Here is a 13,501-nt window from a genome sequence, read left to right on the forward strand (position 1 = left end):
TTTAATACTTGGTGTTTTTCTGTTTGCTGTATACTTAGTGTATTGTTCTTGAATCTTTTAAATTTGTAAAAGATTGTATTCAACCCCCCCCCCTTCTACAATCTTTCTTATAGTTAGTGTAAAATAACAATTGGTATCAGAGCGAGGTTCCCAACAAACAGGGAAAAAGATCAACACTGCTAAAGAAAGATGGGAAAGAAGGATGCTGGAGTGAAGATTCCTGTTCTTGACAAAGACAACTACTTTCACTGGAAAGTGAGAATGCATGTGCATTTGTTGTCCATTGATGAAAGCTATGTGAACTGCATTGAGAAAAGACCTCATGTCCCAATGAAGGTCTGCGCCAGTATGGGAGCTGATGGTGAAGATATGGTAGGTAAAATGATTCCAAAACCTATCCATGAGTATTCTCAAGAAGATACTGAAGAAGTGCACAAGGACAAGAAAACCATGAACCTTCTGTTCAATGGTTTGGATCAAGAAATGATTGATAGTGTTATCAGCTGCACAAGTGCCAAAGAAGTTTGGGACACCATCAGGACCATTTGTGAAGGGAATGAGCAAGTAAGAGAAAACAAAATGCAGCTTCTGATTCAGCAATATGAGTCATTCCATTTCAAGTCTGGTGAAGGTTTGAGTGACACATTTAACAGATTTCAAAAACTGTTAAATGGTCTAAAACTTTTTGGAAGAATATATAAAGTTAAGGATTCAAATTTGAAATTCTTAAGAGCTCTTCCCAAAGAATGGAAACCTATGACAGTCTCTCTCAGAAACACACAAGAATTCAAAGACTATACTCTAGAGAGACTGTATGGAACCTTAAAGACTTATGAGCTTGAAATGGAGCAAGATGAAGAGATTGAGAAAAGCCAAAAGAAAGGGCATTCATCTGTGGCTCTAGTTGCATCTCTTGATGATGCTGTCAAGGACAAGGGAAAGTCTCAAGTTGAAGAAACTGAGAAGTTGGTCAAAGAAGAGCGCTCAGAGTCAAGCAAAGGAAAAGGAAAAGAGAAAGAAGTAGCTGATTCTGGTGAAGAAAGTGATGGAATTGATGAGCACCTAGCCTTCCTGTCAAGAAGATTCTCCAAACTGAAATTCAAAAAGAATTTCAATTCTGCAAAATCATTTAAAGGAAATCCCAAGTCTGATAGAAGCATGGTTGAAAGATCAAAATTCAAGTGCTTCAACTGTGGGAATGCAGGTCACTTTGCAAATGAGTGCAGAAAGCCTAAAGTTGAGAAGAGGTCAAGTGAAAACATTGACTATAAAAAAGAAATATTATGAACTTCTCAAACAAAAGGAAAGAGCATTCATCACAAAGGATGATTGGGCAGCTGGGGATGATTCTGATGAAGAGGAGGAGTTTGTCAATCTAGCTCTAATGGCCAACTCCACAGATCAAGAAGAAAACACTGGAAGCAGTAGTCAGGTATTCACTACAAACTTAGTTGAGTTAACTAAAGATGAATGCAATGCTACCATAAATGAAATGTCTACATAATTGTATCATTTGCATGTTTCTTTAAAATCTCTCACTAAGGAAAATAGTAGGATTAAGGAGAATAACACCTTTCTTAGTGACAGAAACAGTGCTTTAGAAGCTCAATTTATTGAGTTTGAGAAACTGAAAATTGAGTGTCAGACAGCCAAAGATGATCTCTTGGTTGTTCTGAAAAGAGAAGAGATCATAAGAAAACAGCTTGATAAGGAACAAGAGATTATTGCTAAATGGAAATCTGGAAGAGATGTTTCCACTAATATCAACATGCAAGGTAGAGAAACCTTTGTGGAGAATGAATGGAAAAGGAATAAGAAAGTTCTAGAGATATCTGAGAACAGTTCAAGTGATGAGAATACTGATGATGATCATCAGTTGAAAAGCAAAGTCTCAACTGATGAGAGTCATCAGTTGAACAAAAACTCACCAGTTGACAAGAAAGTTCTCAAGAAGCTCAACAAGAAATATGGTCCTGTTAAAAAGAACTTTGTTAAAGGTGAGAATAGTTCTTCTGAGACAAGTGATAGTGTTAACAACACTCTTAACTCCAGTAATAAGAACAAGAAGAAGTTGGATGCTAGTGAGCATAAATCAGAAGAGACTAAGAAGAAGAAGGGAAATAGAAATGGTAAAATAGGAGTTAACAAGCACACTAATTACACACCCAATGCAAGTGCTCCTAGGAAAACCTGCAGTAAATGTGGTAGTGTAAATCATTTATCTGCTAACTGTAAAACTGTGATTGCTCCTAATCTATCATTGCCTATTCCTATGACATCTGTTTCTCACATGAACTTATCTGCTATAAATATGATGCCTGGTTTATTGCCTTAAAATTCATATTCTCAGCCCAGCATGCCATATATGTTCAATCCATATTTCAATGCTTTTAACATGCCTCAATTCCATTCAAATTTGCATGGCATGAACAATGTATGCATACCTCAAATGCCTGTGTTTAAGAACAATGTTGATGTTCCAATCTCTCAACCAAAACCAAAGATTGAACCAGTTCAATCCAAGGGAAAAGTTGAGAATGAGGGAAAAGCTGTTAAGACTAACAAATCTGGACCCAAAGCAATTTGGGTACCAAAATCAACTTGATCTGTTTGTGAAATGTGTGCAGGGAAACCATAAGAAGAATTTGTGGTACTTGGATAGTGGATGCTCCAGGCACATGACTGGTGATTCTTCCCTGCTCACAAAGTTTGTAGAGAAAGCTGGCCCTAGCATTACCTTTGGAGATGACAGCAAAGGATATACTATGGGATATGGCTTGATTGCAAAAGAGAATGTCATCATTGATGAAGTTGCATTGGTGTCTGGTCTTAAGCACAACTTGCTTAGCATCAGTCAGCTCTGTGACAAAGGTTACAAAGTTAATTTCACTCCTACAGCCTGTGTTGTCACCAAAGGAGATGACAACAATGTGGTTCTAATTGGACAAAGGAAAGGAAATGTGTATGTAGCTGACTTCAATTCTGTAAAGTCTGAATCTATCACTTGCCTTCTCAGCAAAGCAAGCTCAGATGATAGTTGGTTATGGCACAAGAGGTTGTCTCATCTAAATTTCAAAACCTTGAATGAATTAGTTAAAAAGGATTTGGTGAGAGGAATACCAAAGCTGGAATTCTCCAAAGATGGTTTGTGTGGAGCTTGTCAGCAAGGAAAACAAAAGAGAAGCTCTTTCAAAAGCAAATCTCTTTCATCAATTGTGAAGCCCCTTCAGCTCTTGCATATGGATTTATTTGGACCAGTCAACATAATGTCCATCTCAAGGAAGAAATATTGCTTAGTGATTGTTGATGATTTTTCAAAATTTACTTGGACCTTCTTCCTGCATTCTAAGGATGAAGCTGGGAAAATCATCATCAATCATATCAGGGCATTAAACAACAATCCAGATGTCAAAGTTGGAAGGATAAGAAGTGACAATGGAACAGAATTCAAGAATTCTGATGAAAGAATTTTGTGAAGAAAAAGGAATTATTCATGAGTTCTCTGCACCAAGAACTCCACAACAAAATGGTGTAGTTGAAAGGAAGAATAGAACTCTTATTGAGGCTGCAAGAACCATGATTAATGAAGCTCAACTTCCAACCTATTTTTGGGCTGAAGCTGTGAACACTGCTTGTTTTACTCAAAATATTTCTCTAATTACCAAACCTCACAATCTAACTCCTTTTCAACTCTTCAAAGGAAAGAAGCCATCAATTAGCTTTCTTCATGTATTTGGGTGTAAGTGTTATGTTCTAAGAAATCAAGTGAAAATCTTGGAAAATTTGAAGCCAAAGCAGATGAAGCTATTTTTGTTGGATATTCTGATGGAAAGTCTTTTAGAGTATACAATCTGAGAACCAACATTGTTATGGAATCAATTCATGTAGTTTTTGATGATAAAAAGATCCAAGGATTTACAGATGAAGGATTTCATGATAATCTCAAATTTGAGAATGAGGGTGAAGGTGATCTGTATGATAGTGATGATGATCATGATGACATTGTTCAGAATGCTGGAATTAATCCTGGAATTAATATTCCAACTGATGATTCTCTGGTACAAGAAACAACTGCTATTGAAAATTCAACTGAAGCATCAGTTGAAACTACATTGGAAGGATCAGTTGAAACACCTCAAGGATCATCAGTTGAAAGAATGTCTCAAAATTTCAATCAATCTAGAAATAATGAGATGTCAAATTTAGGGGGAGCTTTCCAACATGGAAACCTGAACTTCAACAATGAAGCTACATCATCAAGGCAATCACTTCCACCACAAAGAAAATGGACAAGGGATCATCCTTTTGAGCTAATTATTGGAGATGCAAATGCATCTGTACAAACAAGAAGAGCAACTCAAGATGAGTGTTTGTATAGTGCATTCCTTTCACAGGATGAACCTAAAGTAATAGAAGATGCTCTCAAAGATGCTGATTGGGTTCTTGCTATGCAAGAAGAATTAAATCAATTTGAGAGAAACAATGTATGGAAGCTGGTCCCCAAGCCTAAAAACAGAACAATTGTAGGCACAAGGTGGGTATTCAGAAACAAGGTGGATGAGAATGGAGTTGTCACCAGAAACAAAGCAAGGCTTGTTGCTAAAGGATACTCTCAATCTGAAGGAATTGATTTTGATGAGACTTTTGCACTAGTTGCAAGATTGGAAGCAATAAGAATCTTCTTGGCCTATGCTGCTCATGCATACTTTAAAGTTTATCAAATGGATGTCAAAAGTGCTATTCTAAATGGTGAACTAGAAGAGGAGGTATATGTCAGTCAGCCTCCTGGTTTTGAAGATCCAGAGTTTCTAGAGTATGTTTACTTTTTATTAAAAGCACTTTATGGACTAAAGCAAGCACCAAGGGCATGGTATGATACCCTATCTCAATTCTTGTTAGATAATCATTTTTCCAGAGGAACTGTGGATAAAACACTATTTTACAGAAATGTAAATGGTGCCTTTATTCTGGTTCAAATTTATGTAGATGATATAATTTTTGGTTCTACAGATGAGAAACTTTGCAAAAAGTTTGCTAATCTAATGAAAAGTCAGTATGAAATGAGCATGATGGGAGAGCTCACCTACTTTCTTGGTTTACAAGTTAAACAAGTAAAGGAAGGTACATTCATAAATCAAACTAAGTACATCTATGATTTACTTAAAAAGTTTGATTTAATAAATTGCAAAGAAGCTAAGACTCCCATGCCAACAACCACCAAATTAGAGTTAAGTCCTAATGAGAAATCTGTGGACATCTCTAATTATAGAGGCATGGTTGGTTTTCTTTTATATCTGACAGCTAGTAGACCAGATATTATGTTTTCTACATGCCTTTGTGCTAGATTTCAATCTGATCCTAAAGAATCACATCTTATTGCTATAAAAAGAATATTCAGATATCTTAAGGGAACACAAAATCTTGGTATTTGGTACCCTAAAGACTCTGGATTTGATCTAATTGGATATTCAGATGCTGATTTTGCAGGATGCAAAATTGATAGAAAAAGTACAACAGGCACATGTCAATTTCTTGGTGATAGGCTGATTTCTTGGTTTAGCAAAAAGCAACACTCTGTAATAACCTCTACAGCTGAGGCTAAATACATTGCAGCTGGAAGCTGTTGTGCACAAATATTGTGGATGAGAAATCAATTACTTGATTATGGTTTAAATCTCTAAAAAATCCCAATATTTTGTGACAACACCAGTGCTATTGCTATAACTGAAAATCCAGTACAACAGTCAAGAACCAAGCATATTGACATCAAATACCACTTCATAAGAGAACATGTGATGGCTGGTACTGTTGAAATGCATTTTGTTCCTAGTGAAGAACAAATTGCAGATATTTTCACAAAGCCTCTTGATGAATCCACATTCACAAGGTTGGTAAGTAAATTAGGTATGTTAAATTTCTCCTAATTTATAGTGAATTTTTCTGTAATTTGGCAGCCAGAATTTAATTAATTTTGATTTATCAAAATTAAGTGAGTTATAATTCTGGATAAAGTCTGTAATATTTCAACTGATGAACTAGTGAAATTGTTTCAACTGATGTTTGAAACAATATCCTCTTGTTTTGTTTTTCATTCAACTGATGACACTAGTTGAAAACACTTTCAACTGATCATCATCAGTTGAATAGGAAGTTTAAAAGGGGCGCTTATTTCATCCGTTGAAAATATTATTGGATCTGAGCCGTTGAAATTTCTTTTGTCTCTCTCCTGCTTTATACACACGATCGTGTGTGTAATTTTTGTAGAGTTCAATAAGAGTAATTTCTTCTCAACGGTAATTTCTCAGCCAATCCCAGCAATTTTCTGAGAAAGTATTTAAGTGTTTTAACTTATTTTCATTTCTTTTCATCTTACTCTTTCGAATTCACAGACCCTCTACTCTCTCTCTGTGCAAACACAAGTTTATACTTTCTTCAAGCTTTTTCTCTAAACTACAATGGCGCCAATGAAGAAATACACTTCACCAAGTGGGTTCATCTATGAGAAGAACAACTTCGCTTCTTTTGTGGACACAAAAGCTGTGAAAGAGAAGGAGTTTCACAGAATGATGGAGTTCATCAAAGTCAGCCAACTCTCTCACGCCATGCTTGCAACTCCCACTATCTATCATGAAGTAGTGGAGGAAATGTGGACTTCTGCAGAGTTCAATAGTGAGGATGAAACTCTAACCTTCTCTATTAAAAATAATATTTATACTGTTAATTCTGATATCATGAAAGCATGTTTTAGCATTCCTGAGGATACTGTTTCCTCTTTGCCCAGTGATGTTCAGTTGGTTAACTTACTTTATGCCATGAATTATGTTTTGCCAACTGATGCCTTAGGAAAAATAGAAAGGAGAGGCCTTAGGAGAGAATGGAGTTATCTTTGTGATGCTTTTATTAAGTCTTTCTCTGGTAAAATCAGTAACTTTAATGCTATTACTTCTCAGATTTTACAAATGCTTTACATGTTCTTGACTAATGAATATTTTAATTTTGGTGGTTTGATGATCGAAGAAATTGGGGAGAAACTAGGTGATAAAACTGATAGACCTAGGAATATATATTATGTTAGATTTCTCATGATGCTAGCTAATCATCTTGATGAGAAGCTAGTTATCACTAACCCGGAAGCCAAGCTTCCCAGTTTTGTGTAGGCGAAGAGAGTCTTTAAAGACCTCTTAAGGATGAATCTCTACCCCTCCTTGGAGGTGGTTTATCTGCCAATCATGGAGCCTGGAAAAGAAAAGGAGGTACATGGCTATCCTACTACTCTCTCTCAACCATCATCTTCTTTACTTTCTGCCATCAGGGCTGTTGAAGAGGCCCATCAACAGTCCACACAAGTGGCACAACCCTCTAAATCCAAGTCTACTACACCAACCTCAGGTGCCTCCCAAAAGGCATCTGTTGTAAAATCCAAGAAACAAAAACCAGAGAGGAGTGTGATTGGAGAAGGTGAGGGGGAGGGAAAGGGTGAAAATCAAAGAAGCCCTAAGGATAAGGATGGTGAGAAGAGTGGTGCCCTGCCAAGCCACTCTGCAGTCTCCCAAAAGATTGCAGAGATTAAAATGGATTCAAGCTCATCCCTAGCAGCATCCTCCCAAAAGGACGTTGTTATTGAAAATAGTCCCCATCCAGGGACACAGCTAAAAAGGGGGAGGGACACCACTTCTTCACCAATTAAGGCCTATGGGAGAAAGAAGCAGAGAAGTGACAAGGTAAAGCACATTGCACACACCTCTTCTCAAAGTCAGATTGATGTGACTCCAATAAATGTGGAGTCACAACCCCCTTCTTCCTCTCAACCAATTACACATATACATGATCTTACTATATCTACCATTCAAACACAATCCCCAACCTCTTCTGTGGATGTGGAATTAATCCACACCACACTTGTAAATTCTCCATCTTTAGACTTCTTGGAGAAGCCCCACTCTGAGATTGATCATCATCATTTTGATGATTTGTTGGATCAATCTCATCAAATTTATTCTTCTGTGACAATGTGTTCTGTGGACTTACATGCAAAATCAATCACCACAGACTTAACTGTCACAGCTTTTAAACCTATTTCTTCATTTTCTTCAACTGATCTCCTTCATCAGTTGAATAGTGTTTGTCCTTCAACTGATCTGCTTAACAGCTCTCATCAGTTGAATGTCTCCACTACTCATGTTTCAACTGATGTCCCTCATCAGTTGACAACTGCTGCTACTTCAACTACTCTACCATTCTCTACAGCAGTTGATCACATGGTAGCACAAACACTTTTAGGACTGAGTGAAGTGAGTTCTAGAGTGGAGAGGCAGCCTAGGGAGCTGGCAAAAGGAGAGGGAGTGGAGAGTCTGGCTATTTCTTCAAGCCAGGAAAAAGGAGAGGAAAAGAGTGGCCCTTTAGAAAGGGTAAGTGAGGGAGAGGTAAGGTGTGTGGTGAGCGAAGGGGAGCCCTTGATGCAAGAACAGAGAGAAAATGAGAGAAATGCAGGTGTCAATGAAGGGTTTAGTGAACAAGAATATCAAGCAGAATACAGATCCATATTGGATAGTGTTTCAATAGACCCTGAGACTTTTACTCATGGGATGTCTTCTATCCAAGCTTTTGCAAGGATGGATAATCAAGCAGCTGAGAGGAGTCTAAATCTGATTCACACTTCATCATCTATGCTTAGAGCAAAGGAGGCACTTACAACTCTGCCTGCCAATGCTAGAGATGATTTTCACTATGATGACAGTGATGAAGACCTCAATGATGCACTTGAGGAATCTCTTGGTGAACAGCCTACAACTTCTCTTCCCTCTTGGCTCTCCATTCAGTCTGCCAATGCAGCTGCAGTCAGCATGGAGCTACAAAGGCAAGTCTCCTCCATTCTCCAACCTCAAGCTGGGAGCTCATCCTCTTCTCCATCCATCTCAGCCACTATTGCCAGTCAGGCTCTGGACAATCTCAAACTCCACAAGTATCAATCTCTCCACTTTCAGAAGGAGGTAGAGCATCTCAACTCTCTCATCACTTCTGTCAAAACTGATCTCACCAAACAGATTGATGAAAAGACTCCTGCTCAAGTCAAGTCTGCAATATCTGCAACTGAGAAAAAGCAAGTTCAGTTGGAAAAGCAAGTGGAGGCTCTGGAATAAAATGTCCACATTTTAAATTCTAGTATGGAAGAGATGCTCCAGCATCAAAGAGTGCAAACTGGACTTCTCCAACATCTTCTTCTGGCCTCTGGCATTTCTCTTCCCAGTCCTTCCACTACACTTGCTGCTAACAAAAAGGGGGAGAAAGAACTCTTGCCTACCCCTGCAGAGTTGGTAAGCAGAATTCCTCTCCCTTTCCATACTGAGAAAGAAAAGAAAAGACTTGAAAGACTTGCAGTTCTGGATTCTATTGAGAGGATAGTAGCTCTATTGGGAAAGAACACTTCTGCAACCTCTCAATCTTCATCTGCAGCCACCACTGCTGTTCCAACCACTTTTCCCACAACAACTACAATTCTCAGGGTGATCACACCTGAAATTGTTATTCCTTCCAAGAAAGAAAAGGGTGAGCCATCATTAGTGAATGAGTTCAAGGCCATCCTATTCCCAAACAGTTATGGTTACTCCAGGCCTGGAAAAGACTCAAGCTCAATCTACTTTCCACTAGCCAAGCCTGACAAGAATGAATACAAGCGTTTGGGCCAAGAAATTAAGAGCTACAAAGATTCTACAGATGTGGCCCTGAAATCTCACTTTGCCATCATCTACAGAGAAGGCCAAAAGCTGTTTATTGGAACTGGCCATCCTCACTACTCATTTGTAAAAGCTGAAGAGGTGGCCATAGAATGTGAAAGAAAGGAGTATGAATCTCAACTCTCCTTGAATCAAGAAATAGAGGTTGATGAAAGGTATGCTATTGAGCTAGAAGAGGAGTTGGCAGCTGAGTTTCAAACTGAGAAAAGATTGACTCTTGAATCTTCTCCAAACAAAAAGAGAGTCAAATCTAGATCTAAGATGCCTGAGGCAGCCAAGAGAAGAGAAGAAGTGCCTGAAAAGCCTATCTCAAAGCCTTCCTCTCCAATCAAGGACACCACAGTGGTACATCCAGATGTCAACTTCCATGATGAGCCAATAATGCCAAAGGAGGAGCCAATTGTCTTGGAAGATATCCTAATTCCAGCTTTTCTTGTTCAAGAAACTTCCAAGCCAAAGAAGAAAGGCAAGTCTGTGGCTAAGAGGATGGCTAACCCTCCTAAACCTCCAAAAGAACCTGAAAATCCATATGACTATCTTGTCATTGCCAATAGTGAAGAAATCTCTGAGTTGGAGCTGGAGCTGGATGATCTTCAAGAAGTAAGAGGAATAGAAGCAACTTCCAGATTACCTGAAAGATTGGCATTCTCTTACAAAAACAAGGGTGATGTCATCTGGCCTCTTCACAGAGTTCTGAATTCTGAGGGATTCAGTTCTTTAACAAAGATATATGCTTCCATGAAGTGGACAGGAGGATTTACACCACCTGCAAAGCAAATGGTACTAAAGAGAATCCTTGGAATCAGGAAGGAATGGTCCTCAGATGCTAGTCTGCAGAGAAGGCTGAAAATCCCCTACACTGGAAAGAAAATTCACCATGAACCTACTCCAATCATGGAATTTAGGGACAGTCAAGGTGTTAGGAGAATTTTCAGACCTAAAGATCAACTCAAGGTTGCTAGCTTGAATACTCTGAAGACTCTCCAATCCAAGCTCAAAAGGCAAGACAGTGATGAAGAATGGTTCCACAGGATCTTTCGGAAACAGATTGATATTCTTGAAGCAAAACTTAAGTCCAGAAGAAGAAGATCTTCTAGGAACAAGTAACTGCTCAGTCTAGAGGAGCATGATCATCTGTAAACTTTTCTAACTCTTGTATTTAATTTCTGTATTTTATTGATGTTTTGTTATCATCAAGTGTAGAATTTATGTCTGCATCTTCTCCAGTCATAAATTGGGGGAGATTGTTAGGAATCAATAATTTTTGATGATAACATAAACATTTTGTAACATGTCCTACTTAGTATCTTTATCAAATTTCAGTTGTAATTGTTATATTATTTGTCTTTGGGAATTGTCAACGGATGGGTAGAATAGGATGGCTAATTGTAAATATCAAATGCCATGTAACTTTATCTAAGTGAAGGACATTCAACTGATGAGATGTAACTATTCAACTGATGAAGACTGAACCATGTTTCAACTGATGAAAACCAAGCATTCAACTGAAGACAAAGCACTCAACTGATGATGCAAAGGAATTCAACTGATGAGATTGGAACAACATTCAACTGATGAAGCTCGTAATTCATTCAACTGATGAGACTAGCGCAACATTCAACTGAAGCCAAGAGCGGCTGAAAGTAACCGAAACTTTCAACTGATGAAACAAAGAGCAGTTGAAAGCGACTAGAGCTCAAGTCTGACAAATCACATGGATTGAAAATCACATGGATCGAATTACACTAAAATAGACATGGAAGCCTAATTAGGAAAATAAAGAAGAAGCAGAAACATACTTATCTCATGCAATGCAATCTGGATCAAATCAAGATGATGGTCAAAGATGAAGACATCTCAGAAAGCATGCATAAGACAAAGATGTGCAGCATTGTTTTTAGATTAGAGTGCATTTTGTAATCTAGCTAAAAGCTTTGTAAAACTTGGAGTATATAACCAAGTTAGAAGCATCAGCTGAACTTGTTCAAATTACTTGAGAGAAAATCTGAAAGTTAGAACTTGTTTGAGTGATGAACCAGCAGCTGTGCGAATTGTAAACAATCCACAGATTCTTCTATATAAAATCTCACAGGTGGATCATTCAATCCACCCGTATTTTTAATACTTGGTGTTTTTCTGTTTGCTGTATTCTTAGTGTATTGTTCTTGAATCTTTTAAATTTGTAAAAGATTGTATTCAACCCCCCCCCCTTCTACAATCTTTCTTATAGTTAGTGTAAAATAACAATTTTAACAAATTAAAATATTAATAACATACTATTTTTAAATTATAGCCAACCAATATAGTCAATACCACTAAAGTAAAATGTCTTACATGTTCAGCAAAATATACATAATGACTTACAGGTCCAATTTAGTTAACGATTATAGCCAACGCCGTTGGAGATGCTCTAAAGCCAATAAAACTCAAAAAATGAGACTCGAGAGTGAATATTTTAACCAAAAATATATATGTATATATCACGAATACATTTAGTTACAATAAATCTTCACTACAAACTACAGGCATCACATCCACATACAAAACATACACAACCATTCGAGGTAAAATTAAGAATAAATTCAAAGATTAAGTTTCTAAACCAAGTTCTGAAAGCGAAAACTCTATACATACATATCCATTGCGCATACAGGAAATAAAGCAAAAAAAAATAATTCAAATTCCATCATTCAGACTATGAAAAAAAAATAAAAAATTCCATCATTCAGACAATAAAAGGCCAAAAAAAAAAGAACATTCAAATTCAATTAATCAAACTTACAACAAATATATATATATATATATATATATATATATATATATATATATATATATATATATATATATATATATATATATATATATATATATATATATATATATTCATACGCTAAAAACCCCATACGTCAACACACACATGAAATTATCTATTTCCACATATCAAAAAACCATAGAAATAAATAAAAAAAGGCATTCAAATTCCCATATAAACACATAGAAACATAAAACATCCCTAAAACAATATAAATTCATCTATATCCACTACAAATTAATAACATTAAAACCTATAACGAAACTTCAATATCTCCAGCGGATTCTATTACTAAACAAACAAGAATCAACTCCAAATAATATCTCTATGTAACACAATAATATCTCTATGTAACACACAATTTAAAAAAAAACTTAATAAATTGCCAAAACTCAAACTAATTAACAAAACCACAAAAATCAAGACAAGAAATAAAGAAATTCTATAATGATAGAGATAAGACCATCTCCCTCCTATATATAAACTTATTTCTTCTCTCTGACACTCTCTCTCTCTCTCTCTAATGCTCTTTCTCTAACTCTCTCTCAACCCCTATCTATAACTCTCCATCTCTCCGCAACCCTCTCCAGCTGTCTCTGTCTCTCTAACTCTCTCTACATGATCATGAGCAGAGTTGCAATTCAAATGTTATTAGGATTCAATTTATAGCGGTCATAGGACACTAAATTTAAAAAAATAAAAATAAAAGAGGTCGAGTGTCACTAACTTGGAGGTAGACAATAGCATCAACAATGTGCTCCAAGACATGAGGTCCAACAATGTCTCCTGCCTTATTTACATGATCAATCTCAGACACATAGAAAACACATGTTAGCTTATTCTTTTTCTGAATCACGGCTCGAGAAGATGAACTTTATGTCCCACGAAAAATGATCATAAGCTATCTTGTAAAAAATTAACTGATTATAATAAGGACTTACCAGGACACTTGGAT

This window comes from Daucus carota, chromosome 1 (assembly GCF_001625215.2).
Source record: "Daucus carota subsp. sativus chromosome 1, DH1 v3.0, whole genome shotgun sequence".
NCBI classification, from domain to species: domain Eukaryota; kingdom Viridiplantae; phylum Streptophyta; class Magnoliopsida; order Apiales; family Apiaceae; genus Daucus; species Daucus carota.